The sequence below is a fragment of the Heloderma suspectum genome, chromosome 15, assembly GCF_057233095.1.
Source record: "Heloderma suspectum isolate Gila_16-S chromosome 15, 16-S_ref, whole genome shotgun sequence".
In the NCBI taxonomy this organism is placed as follows: Eukaryota; Metazoa; Chordata; class Lepidosauria; order Squamata; family Helodermatidae; genus Heloderma; species Heloderma suspectum.
Genome location: NC_139472.1, coordinates 775,442 through 787,939, shown reverse-complemented (window position 1 = coordinate 787,939; position 12,498 = coordinate 775,442). Strand labels below are relative to the sequence as shown.

General features: G+C 47.5%; 1 long non-coding RNA gene across 2 annotated transcripts in view; it reads left to right on the top strand.

The window, feature by feature from the left end:
- LOC146335136 (uncharacterized) overlaps positions 1-12,498 on the top strand; it is a 114,313-nt gene that overhangs the window by 10,442 nt on the left and 91,373 nt on the right. For both annotated transcript variants that reach the window (XR_014785997.1, XR_014785998.1), the window contains one exon: positions 823-1,235. This is a non-coding gene — a long non-coding RNA (uncharacterized LOC146335136). The remainder of the gene's footprint in view (positions 1-822; positions 1,236-12,498) is intronic.

Genomic DNA, 12,498 nt, shown 5'->3' with positions numbered 1-12,498 from the left:
TGAGTAGAAAAGCCCAGAAAGAGAGAGAGAGATATCAACTTGAATGAGGAAGCACCGAAGAGAGAATCCACATGAGTGGAAAAAAACAAAGAAAGAGAGAACATAAGGATCCATCTTGTCCAGGATTCTACTCCCACAGTGGCTAAACAGCTCCCTGTGGGAAGCTCAGAAGGAGAACATGAGTGCAACAGCACCTTCCTGCCCATGTTCTCCGGTAACTGGTATACAGAGGCATACTGTCTCAGATCCTGGAGGTAGCATGTAGCCATCAGGACTAGTAGCTATTGATAGCCTTATCCTCCATGAAGTTGTCTGATCCATTTTTAAAACTGTCCAAACTGGTGTCCATCACTCCATCCTGTGGTAGCGAATTCTACCCATAAACTATGGGTTTAACTATGTGCTGTGTGAAGAAGTGCTTCCTTTTATCTGTCCTGGATCTCCCCCCAATCATCTTCATGGGATGACTCCATTGGATTCTAATATTATCAAAGAGGGGAAGAATGTCTCTGTCCACTTTCTCCACACTATGCACAATTTTGTACACTTCTGTCATGTCCCTCCCTTACTTGCCCTTTTTCTAAGCTAAAGAGCCCCAAACATTGCAACCTTTCTTCATAGGGAAGTTGCTCCAGCCCCTTGATTATTTTAGTTGCCTTTTTCTCCATCTTTTCCAACTCTGTAATATTGGACCAGAACTGTACACAGTATTCCAAGTGCAGTCACAGAATAGATTTGTATAAGGGGAGTATGATATTGGCAGTTCTGTTTTTGATTCCTTTGTTTGATTATGCCTGACATGGAATTTGTCTTTTTTCACAGCAGCTGCAACTGCTCAGAGAGGCCTGGGCGCACAAGAGAGAGAGAGAGAGAGAAGAGGAGGGCAGACCTCAAACTCCAGATGTGCAAAAAAGAGGTGCAGAGTATCCCAGAGAAAACCCAGTTGAGTGGAAAAGCCCAGGGAGAGAAACCTACCTGAGCACAGAAGGCCAGAGAGAAAGCGACAAGCAAAGGCTGAGGTCAGACCCTGAACCCCAGGAGCACAAAGGCGAGGAGAAAATGGCAAAATATCCCAGAGAGAACCTGCTTGTGTGGATAAGCCTCAGTTGTCCTGAGAGCTGTGGAGCAAAGGGTTGGAACACAAGGTTTTGTCCCCACACCGTGTGAAAGTAACGGAACACAGCCATCCTGCATGATCCACCACCATCATCAGTGCAATTAAGAAGACAGCAAAGGTAGGCATCCTTGCCTGGTCCAACTCATGTTTGGTCAGGGCTCTTCTTCCCCTTACTTTCTCATTCTGCAGTTGCTGCTTTTCTACCCTTTCATCACTGGAAGCTATGTTTTAAATGTATAACGTGGCTGACGTTAACGTGGCTGACGTGATACCTAACGTGGTATCATGAGGTCTAGGAATGTCACTATGAGATTTTACTTGGTTTGACTTGGTATATAGGATGTGAATAGGAGTTGCAGGAATGGTCCTGTGAATTAACAACCTTCTTTGAAACCTTTCCAGAAGCCTATGTAAACTCCTCTAGGTTTCCTTGACTAGAGCCTGGAACCAGGATTAGCTACCTTCATGGTGCTATTTGTGTTGGATGTGTGTCCCAGGTGGCTGCTGGACTTCTCGATTTGGCAAAGAAGATGGTAGAGCTCCTATTCTGATGTTAATGTTTTGAACACCACCACAATAGGATTGTTGACTTAGAGTGGCTGTAAGTAACTGGGCCAAACTTATAGGCCAAAGTGCAGAATAGTTTCGGTGCCTTTTTAATAAAAGAGAGAAATCACGTAGATGTCTTTCTCTAAAGTCACAGAACAGGAGTGTCACTGTTGGAGAACATAAATGCAGGTTAAGCTGTTTTGGCAGGTTGAAGTAAGCATAAGAACCCCTGAGCACTTGCCTGGACGTGTAGGCTAGTGCTTCATTGTGGCTTTGCTACATTCCTGTTCTGTTTATTTATCTAACTTATATATACGTATATATGTTTATCTTCCACGCACTATCCCCATGACTCCGGGTAAGTTTTGTTTTAAAAGGAGGAAATAAAAATTGGAATGTTACAAAATACACCATTGTATATAAATATTAAAATTGTACAAATGGAAAGATGGAACAATGGAACTCATTACCTAGGGAGGTGGTGGGCTCTCCCACACTGGAGGCATTCAAGATGAAGCTGGACAGCCATCTGTCAGGGATGCTGTGACTTGGATTCCTGCATTGAGCAGGGGGTTGGACTCAATGGTCTTCTAGGCCCCTTCCAACCCTACTATTCTATGATTCTGTGATTCTAAGGAAGCTCCCTGTAGAGTGTAGATGCCATGCCAAGCTTGGGTTTTGCTGCCCTGTAATGTGTGAAAAGGCCACTAGAAGAATTTGACACTGTGGCTATAATACAAGTTGCCAATCTTGAACTATATATCCCTCAACTCCAAGAACAGTGCCACCAAAAGTACTGTCTTTTTACTATTTAAAAGACATGCACATATCTAGATCAGGGGTGCTGAACCCCTTTCAGCCTGAGGGCTGAATTCCATTTCAGAGAAGCTCTTGGGGGCTGCATTCCGGTGGTGGGCGGGGCCAAAGGCAAAAGGGGTGGGGCCCAAAATACCAGCCTGTTGTAGCAGAAAGCTCTTCCTGCCAGTCACTGAGCCTTCGGAAAGGCATTTCACACTTTTGGAACGGGGGAAGAAACTGCACAAAAGCCAGGAATCCACCAAATGAACAGTGGTTGGGGAAAAGTGTGTGTGGCCAACTGATGAACCCCGAAGGACTGGATTGGGACCCTGGGCCTGAGGTTCTGCAGCCCTACTCCAGATAGATGAACATTCATAAGTGCCATAGGTCAGTCATTCCCTTCTCCCCACCCCCTGGACTTGTGAAAGGTGTAGCAAGTCAAGATCGGGAACACCTTTTTCCTCAAAGCCACTCTGTAACGCCAGCAACAATTAATAGCTGGGCTGAGTGTCTGACAGCAATACAGGCACCCTTTGGCAGTAGCCTCCCTTCTGCGTGGCCTTGGGTTGGGGGTGCTGCAGGGAAAGGCCTGGTCTTAATGGTTGTTTGTGGTGTTAGTCACATGCCAGTTGCTTTCATCTTTCTGCCACTTATCACTATTTATCTCTCCTTGTCTAATCTAATGGCAGCTCTTTAAAAATTATTATTATGCCTCTTATCAGATCTGGATCCCCTTGGGACTCTTGCCAACCAAAAGACTTGCCATGTAGGAGAAGGGGGAGGGGGCATCCCTTACTGGCAGAAGAGTATAATGTGTTTGAAGAGCCAACAGTGCCACCACAGCTTCCTTCCTTCCTGTCTTTGCCCTTATCAAAGAACTCCCTGGGAGTGGCGGTGGTGGTGGGTGAGGGAGAGGAGACTTAAGAATGTAATTAAAAGGCCCGCACCCGTCTCAGTGCAAACACATTCCAGCTGGGCAGGGCCAAGGGAATGACTCACCCCGGGCTGGAATCTCCTGTCCTCATACTGGTCACAGATGGTGCTGCACCTGCACTATGGCCTTCCTCTTTCATTTTGCAGGGCAGGCACATCCTTAATGGGCTCATAATTAAGAGCAATGTGCTATATCCCAGCCAAGGTAGTGTAAGTATCTTCCCTGCCCTATCCTAGGGCAGGTTAGAATAGATCCTAATTTTGTTTTCCCATGAGCCTTGTGAGGCTCATAGGGGGAGAATTCTCCAAGATCAACCTGCTGAGGTTCATGGGATTGAGAAGAAAGGGCTGAACTACATGCAAAGCCCTCAGAATGTGTGCAGAACTGGGGGAGGAGAGGAGAGTTAAGAATGTAACCAAAAGGCCTGCACCCATCTCAGCGCAAACACATTCCATCCAATTTATAAAGGGGTGGTGCTGGTTCCAAGGCAGTTTCCCACTCTTTTTTAGCCCCCTCGGGGGGGGGGGGATTTAGGGGTTGGGAAGTGGGTGGTCCCAATTCAGGCTGGAGCTTTACATGCTTACTTCAAGGTAAAACATATTGGTGAGGATCAGTTTCATGCTACATATTTAACCCTTTAGTGTGTAGCTAGCGCTCAGCCCTTTTAAGTGGAGATGTCAGCATTTTGGACTTGGGACCTTCAGCGTGTGTTGTGACCCTGAGCTAGGTGAGCTCCTCCCATAAGAAGCTGCCTTATACTGAATCAGCTGGCAGCTGCTTCCAAAGGTCATGGGCAGAGATTCTTTCTGATCCTTTCTATCTGAGACCCTTTTAAGTAGAAATGACCAGGACTATGGTGCTTGGTGCTGGCTTGCAAAGGGAAGGTTCCCCTCAGGATTTTCTCTTAACTGTGCAAAGACAAAAGGTAATTCCAAGGAGAGGCATTCCATGCCCTGGTTTGGTCAGTGGTAAGTGTGTGTTCTTCTGGACAGTTGGAAAGTATCAGGCGGACTACTGATGATGAGGACACTCAGAGTTGCAGTCCTCTTGATTTCAACACCGCTGTGGAAAAAACTTTGAAAACAGCCTTATACTGAGTAAGACCATTGGTCTTTTCCCCAGCTTGGTGCCTTCCAGATGTTTTGGACTTCAACCCCCATCAGCCCAAGCCAGCATGCCCGGTGGTCAGGAATGCTGGGAGTTGTAATCCAAAACATCTGGAGGGCACCAGGTTGGGGAAGACTGGTCTACACTGACTGGCAGGAATGGCTGTCCAGGGTTTTAGACAGGAGTCTTTCCTGACCCTATCTGGAGATGCTGGGGATTGAACCTTCAGCCTTTTGTGTGCAAAGCAGGTGCTCTACCACTGAGCTGCAGCCCATACCCTGGACATCTGATGCTCAACATTAACAGCTCGATGCAATAAACATTCCACCCCACCCACAGCGACTCTCACCAGACTTGCTGTGTTGTGTGACCTTGCTAGGTTGTACTGAAACACATTAAAGAAGAGAACTTATCTCCTCTCTAAGCCTTTCAGCTCATGTGCAGATAAATGAAGATAACTTCACTAAATCTGAGTTGCTTGATAGCTCAGATCTAACCAAAGGCATTGCAAGCTGCTTTTATTTTTCAGATTATTTTCCAGCAAGTCTGACAGGAGATGTCCAAAGTAGCATTTACCAACAGGGTGGAATAAATTAGCAGTTAATTCAGCCTCCTGATCACATTTAAACAAGATAATACGGAGCAGCTGAATTAATTTCTTTAAAACTGGTGTAACATTTTCTTGTCTTTAAAGTCCTTGTGGGCAAAATAGTGGGGAGTGGGAGAGGGTTGGGTTATAGGTTTTCAAAGGTTGGCAGGTACACATAGGTGTAACTGAGCATCCGTCGGGAGCTCTTTCACAGACAAACATATACCGTGCTCCACTTGTACGGCGACTGGCATTCTCAGGAGACACCCTTCATTCACACACCTCCCCTTGCCAAGCCTGGCGCCTGGCTGCCTTCTTCATGGGCACAAGCTTCAGTGTGTGTGGCTGTTTGTTAGAAATGCTGTGTTGTTGGAAATGTTGTGTTGTGAGGGGAGAAGCAAGGAGTAAATGGTATGGCTGGGGTGACAAGTTACAAGAAAGCCAAACAACACCGTTTTGGCACCAGCACCCCCATCCTGGGCAGAGAGTAAGGAGGCATGGGGAAATGATTCACACATTTTAAATACTATGAAAGGGGAGGAGGGGGGACTAATGGGATGTTTTGGAAGATCAGAGTCTGAGTAAGTAGAATATTAATTAATCTGAATCTGTTCTCTGTGGCTGCAAATCTCACCCACACTCCTGCCATGGTGTTTTGCAAGTTATCAGAGAGTGAGGCATGTGCCTTGGCCCACAAACAGGGCTTAACTTGAGCCAGAGTTCAGGAGGGTTTAGCCCTGGAAGCAGATCAGGATTCTTGGGCCCAGCCCTGGAAATGTGAAGCGATAATAAAGTAAGCTTGTAAACAGCCACTCGCCTGATTCCTTCTGGCAACTGAACAGTACCTCTCGACAACCAGATGGGGCACATTTGTAAGTGGCTCTCTTTTTCTTGCAACCTGTGTATGTTCCACAAATAATGAACGTAGGGCAGGCAGAAGAGTCAAATAGTGTTTTGCCTCTGAGCATGTGCAGAGTGTCTTGGCACAGCACAGAGAAAAACATCTGGGATTTTAGAGGGTAGAGTATCTGGGAAGATTTGAACTTTTGCATCTCTTTTTAGATATTAAATGAAGTCTGACATTTCCAGCGGTGCTTGAGGGGAATGGTATATGAATGGGTGTCACTCCCTTAACCATGTCATTGTTCAGCCCAGGATGGTCTGTAAGTAATATCAAAATGCAACTCCTGCTTCCAAGCTCCAGACAAGCAATGACTTGTTGACATCAGATTGCACTATCGACTACATAGCCTTCATAGTCAGCCACCTGGTGCTGGAAGGCAAAACCAGAACTTCAGCCATTTGAAAGAGGGAAGTAGTTACACATGTGCTCTTTGTTAAGTGAAAAGGGGGATACTGATGTTGCTGTAAATGAGTAAGTCAAATGAGTAAACAATTTAAGGGTTGACTCTATGGAATTAAGTAATCCAATGTATTTTGGCTAGCATCCACATAGTCCTGTGTGGTGGCCTGAGAAGAACTGCTTGCTCCTCAGAGGGCTTGGAGTGTTGATGCTCTGGTGAGTGGAAACAGGACTTGAGTCCCTATTGGGGAACAGAAGGCTTGCTTTGGGGTCTTAGTGGTCAGTGTCAGAGCAGAGCTGTGGGCAGCTTTCAAGGGGGAGCACGGGATGGTCAGAACCAGAGAAAGGACAAGCCCAGAGGCCGTCAAGACCATCATTTCCCAGCCTAAACAGGAAGCCTTGATATACTCCTGTTGGGCAGAGCCCATGGGCAGGTTGGTGTTCAGAGCCACCCCACTACCTGCCCTGAATGCTCTGCACATACTTTACTGCCCTAATCACTTGGGGCAGATGAGCACAAGGGCTGTGGGTGCCCAGTTCGAGCACCTGATAGCCAGTGCCCAGTTCTAGCACCTGAAGTGTCCCATCATCTCACTAGAGGCACATCTTGGAAGGCTTGGGTAGCAAGGGGATTGATGTGGGCCCGATGCTTCTTTACCACTCGCTGTACAAAGTGACAGAATTTTGCAGTTTTGTCAACAGCTCCTGTTGCGAGGTCCACTGGGCAGCATCTAAAATAAACCCTGCACTCCAGCCTAGAAAATGAAGGGCTGGATACAGAGGCTGCTTCCAGATGGAGGGCTCCTAGCATAAGTATAGAATCATAGAATAGTAGGGTTGAAAGGGGCCTACAAGGCCATCGAGTCCAACCCCCTGCTCAATGCAGGAATCCAAGTCAGAGCATCCCCGACAGATGGCTGTCCAGCCTCGTCCTGAATGCCTCCAGTGTGGGAGAGCCCACCACCTCCCTAGGTAATTGGTTCCATTGTCGTATTGCTCTAACAGTCAAGACGTTTTTCCTGATGTTCAGCCGGAATCTGGCTTCCTGTAACTTGAGCCCATGATTCTGTGTGCTGCACTCTGGGATGATCAAGAAGAGATCCTGACCTTCTTCTCTGTGACAACCTTTCAAGTACTTGAAGAGCGCTATCATATCTCCCCTCAGTCTTCTCTTCTCCAGGCTCAACATGCCCAGTTCTTTCCATCTCTCTTCATAGGGCTTTGTTTCCAGTCCCCTGATCATCTTCGTTGCCCTCCTCTGAACCCTCTCCAGTTTGTCTGCATCCTTCTTCAAGTGTGGTGCCCAGAACTGGACACAGTACTCCAGATGAGGCCTAACCAGTGCTGAGTAGAGGGGAACTAGTACTTCCTGGGATTTGGAAGCTATGCTTCTATGAATGCAGCCCAAAAGAGCATTTGCCTTTTTTGCAGCCACATCCCATTGTTGGCTCATATTCAGCTTGTGATCGACAACAATTCCAAGATCCTTCTCGCTTGTCGTGTTGTTGAGCCACATATCCCCCATCTTGTAACTGTGCATTTGGTTTCTTTTTCCTAGGTGCAGAACTTGGCATTTATCCCTATTAAATGTCATTCTGTTGTTTTCTGTCCAGTGCTCCAGTCTATCAGGATCACTTTGAATTTTGTTTCTGTCTTCCAAAGTATTAGCTATCCCGCCCAATTTTGTGTCATCTGCAACTTTGATCAGCATTCCCTGCACCTCCTCCTCCAAGTCATTAATACAAATGTTGAAGAGCACTGGGCCCAGGACTGAGCCTTGCGGTACCCCACTCATTACACTTCTCCCAGTTGGAGAAGGTCCCATTGATAAGCACTCTTTGAGTCCGATTCTGTAGCCAGCTGTGGATCCACCGGATCATTGTTTCATCTAGCCCACTTTGAGCTAGTTTGCTCATCAGGAGATCATGGGGCACTTTGTCGAAAGCTTTGCTGAAGTCGACGTATATGATGTCTACAGTATTCCCACGGTCCACAAGGGAGGTGACTTGATCAAAAAATGAGATCAGATTCGTCTGGCAGGACTTGTTTTTCACAGTCCGAAGGTATTGTTCGGATTGTCCAAAGCAATCCAAAGGTATTGTGCAACTCTTCCATCTTTTTCTCCTTCATGGATTTTCTGGGTTAAGGAAAAAGATGGAAGAAGTGGTAAGAAAACATGGGAGGATCACAAATAGAAGATGTCGTCTGGACCCCGTTAAATTTCCATGAATCAGGCAGGGTGATGGCGCCATAAAAGCCTTGTTTGGAAGCAGCCAGGGCCATCTGGAAGACCCATCCCAGTGTGGTGGCAGTTTGGGGAGGGGGAAGTGGGAGGGGGAGAAGCCCTCTGGTCATACCAGCCATGTGAGCCTCTTGCCCACCTTTTAATTTTACGTGCTGGGCTTTGAACAACAGGAAACATGCTACTGTAATTAATGAGACAGCCTGGGAAGCTGCTCTGTCTCCAACTGTAATCGTAGGAAACCTGGCTACCTCCCCCTCTAATCCCCCTCAAACATCTACTCTTCCTGGCTCCCGCACAAATGCTTCCAACTGTTTGGAAGAGTGATGTCATGTGCCCCAGCAGAAATGTTTCAGTTCGTGATTTGGGTAGGCTAGGGAGCTAACAGACACCACGGTCAGCAAGCAGGGTAAAAGGTGGCAGGCCAGGGCTTACCTGTCAAAGGGCAAGCGTTGCATGCCCACTCCCCCAGAGGCACAGAAGAGAGGTGGAAAAGGAATGGAATCTGTGGCAACTGCCCCTGTTGCCACAGATTCCATTCCTTTTCCATCTCTCTTCTGTGCCTCTGGGGAAGTGGGCATGCAACGCTCCTCTTTAGAGAGTTATATCTGGCTCAGTGACCCCAGTTGTCAACCCCTCATGTATAGATTATAATTAGGTCTTCAGCACCCCCATCCAAAGCATAACATGCTGGGTGCAGGAAGGTAGGCTTTTAGGCCAAACCTTTAGAGAGCCACTCAAAGAGCAGCCCACCTGGGAGACTGTGGGATCTCCTTATATAGGGGGCTTTAAGGAAAAGATGCACAGGTACCTGCCAGGGGTGTTAGGTAGTATGGGGTATTTGATCATGGGGCACAGGGTTCAGTTAGATGACCCCTTTGGTCCCTCTGGAAGGGAGGGGTAGCAGCCCAGTGGGAAGCAACAGAGGTTGGTTGAGGCAGATGGCAGTGGCATGCCCTATTGTCAGAAGGAAACAGGGGCCTTCTGTGTGGAGCTGGCTTGGAGAGGGAAAGTACTTTTTGTGTGCCCTTGTCTCCATTTCCCTCAAAGGCTGCATCCCTCTGTGAATCCCCAGCAGGAAGAGGCCCCCTCGTAAATCTCTCTTGTAAATGGTATTTTGCAGCACATTCCTGAGGGTCAGGCAGCTGCCAGTGCTGTAAGCCCTGTGGCTAGCAGAGCAGGGCTGAGTCAGGCAGAGGTCAAGGGGACAGGAGTGCTGATGGGGAAGCAATGGGGTGCTTTGTCTTAGGGGCAGCAGACAAGGGGCAATGTTATATGCTTGGAGAAAGCAAGAGCCTGAGTCTGTGGGGTCCAGGCTTGGGCCCCATTCCTAGTCAGGTTGCTACATGTTGCTTGCATTCAGGACTGGTCTTCACAGGCCACTGTGGAGCAGCTATGCTTTACTTGTGCAATCTTGGCTTTGTGGTGGTGAGGACTATGTAAAGCGAACCCCTGAGGGGAGCAAAACACATACACAATCCACACTTCCCTGCTTTCTGCAAATTATACGATGAGGATCCTTATGGAGAAGGCCCATATGCTTTGCACGCAGAAGATCCTGGGTTCACTCTCCGTCTTCTCTAGTTTAAATGATCTCAAGTACCAGGGCTGGTCACAACTTCTCTTTTCCAGAGATCCTGGATTGCTGCTGCCAATCAGTGTAGACAATATTGGCCTAGCTCAGCAACATCAGAATGGCCATCCGTTGTATGCAGATCGGCCCAGGTTCCTACTCCAGTTGAAAGGATCTCAAAATAGCAGCCATGGCTGGGAGTGTACGAACGAAAGACCAGCACATTGTCTTGCTTCAGAAAGAAGTGTAAGCAGCCACTGCTAATTAAGAGTTGGATGGATCAATGGTCTGATGCAACTTTGTATTTCAAGATCTGGTGCCTGGTTAGTATGGACACTTGTTGGTGAAAGGCACTTTGCACATGCTCAAAAGCACTCTCAACTTGGATTACTGAGCCTTGCCTTATACAATGTATTATTTATATCCCCCACTATCCTATCCAAAGATCCCCAGAACAGGACTTGAGGTAAAGTTGTGCCTGAGTCCTGCCCTATATTAAGCCTGGTAGATAGTCTAGAGAGAGAAGCCTTGCCCAGGGGCCTGTTTCCACGAGCGATTTACTCCGAATTGGCTGTGTGTGGAGGTCGTTAGGGATACATGGCATGGTGGCCATCCAGCAGCCACCCTGGACCTTATCAGGGAAAAACTGGATTTCCTGAGACTGCTTAAAGTCCGAATCTTCCTCAAGTCGGGTTCTTCCCGGTATAGTTGCTGTGTGCCCCAACCCTCGAATTTACCTCGGGTATGCTAGCCCTGCCCAGGGGTGTGCCTTCCACCGGGACCGGACCAAGGGGTGTTTCCTGTGTGTTTCCCATCCCTGCACAAACCCATTAGTGTCTACTCGGAAATAACTCCCCTTGTGGTCAGTGAGGCTTGCCATCTGAATGCCCACATCAGTACTTACAGAGATCCCCCTCAGTTGAAATGGCACAGTTTAAAGCCCAATTCCCTAAGTGCTATAAAGCGTGATCTTGAGGTTCTGATTCTCTGTTGTTTGCTTTATTGCCTTAGGAAGCAACTACTTTGAGCCTTCTCAAAGTTATAGAGATCCTGTGGTTAAAATGGGGGCTGGTTTCCGTCTTTGTGTTTACTGCTCTCTTTCCCACAACAAACCCTTTAGTATCTCCTCAGAAGTAACTCCCATTGTGCTGAATGAGGCTCGCCCTCTGAATGCCCACATCACTACTTATAGAGATCCCCCTCCATTGAAATGGCACAGTTTAAAGCCCAGTTCCCTAAATGCAGTTAAGCATGATCTCAAGGCTCTGATTCTCTGTTGTTTGCTTTATTGCCTTAGGAAGTAACTAATTCACAGCTTCGTTACAGAAATCCTTCACAGTATCCATTTGGTTAGAAAGGGGACTGGTTTCCCATCCCTGTATTCTCCCCACCTCGTTCCCAGCACAATCATATGTGTATCTACTCAGAAGTAACACCCATCATATTCAGTGAGGCTTGGGGCTCACTGGGAGGCTTGTCTTACAAATGTGCACAAGGGAAAGTAACTACTTCACATCTTCCTTACGGAGCCTGTGGGGGTAGGGGAGCCTCTCTTATTGGTTGAGCAGTCCCTGCCACTCGGATGACATTCACTCCAACCACCCGCCCTCTGCCCTACCCAGAAACAAGTTATATGAAGCTACTTAGAATGCTGCGATGTACACCCTTGTGGAGCCCTTCCTGGACCAAAAGTGGCTCCTACAAAAATGCTTTTGTACACTGATTGCACAAAATCAGTGCACAAAATCAGTTCCATTCCCTTATGGAATCGCAGGGACTTAGAATCGGTAATGTGAACATAGCAGAAGATAAGAATGGCTCCTTTTCCTACCCCAGAAAAGAAAGTCTGTGTTTCCTGCACATGCTCACATTTTAACAAAACCTTGTAGGGGTATCTCTGATCCTATTGAGGTCTGTTTTATTGCTGATTTACTCATGGGACGTGCTCTGCCTCTACCCACACCATGTCTGTTCAGCGGGCTAATAAGCTGCTTCTATCCTTGGGGCTCCATCTATCCCCCAGAAGAATGAAAAGCCAGTAAAATAAAAAGGGACAAATTGCACCACCAAGGCGCCAGCCTCCAGGGAGCGCGAGCCATGGAGATGAGTCACAGGCACATGGACAGGTGCCAAGTCCAGGAGGTGAATGAACAAAAGGAAGTTGCAGCAGCATGCAGAGAAACCATTGTCCCAGGCCCCGAGTAAAGGCCTGAGCTCCTCACATTTCAGCTAGCATTGCCTGTTTACAGGTGCTCAGCCTTGACTTGGCAGCTCCACAAGAGATTA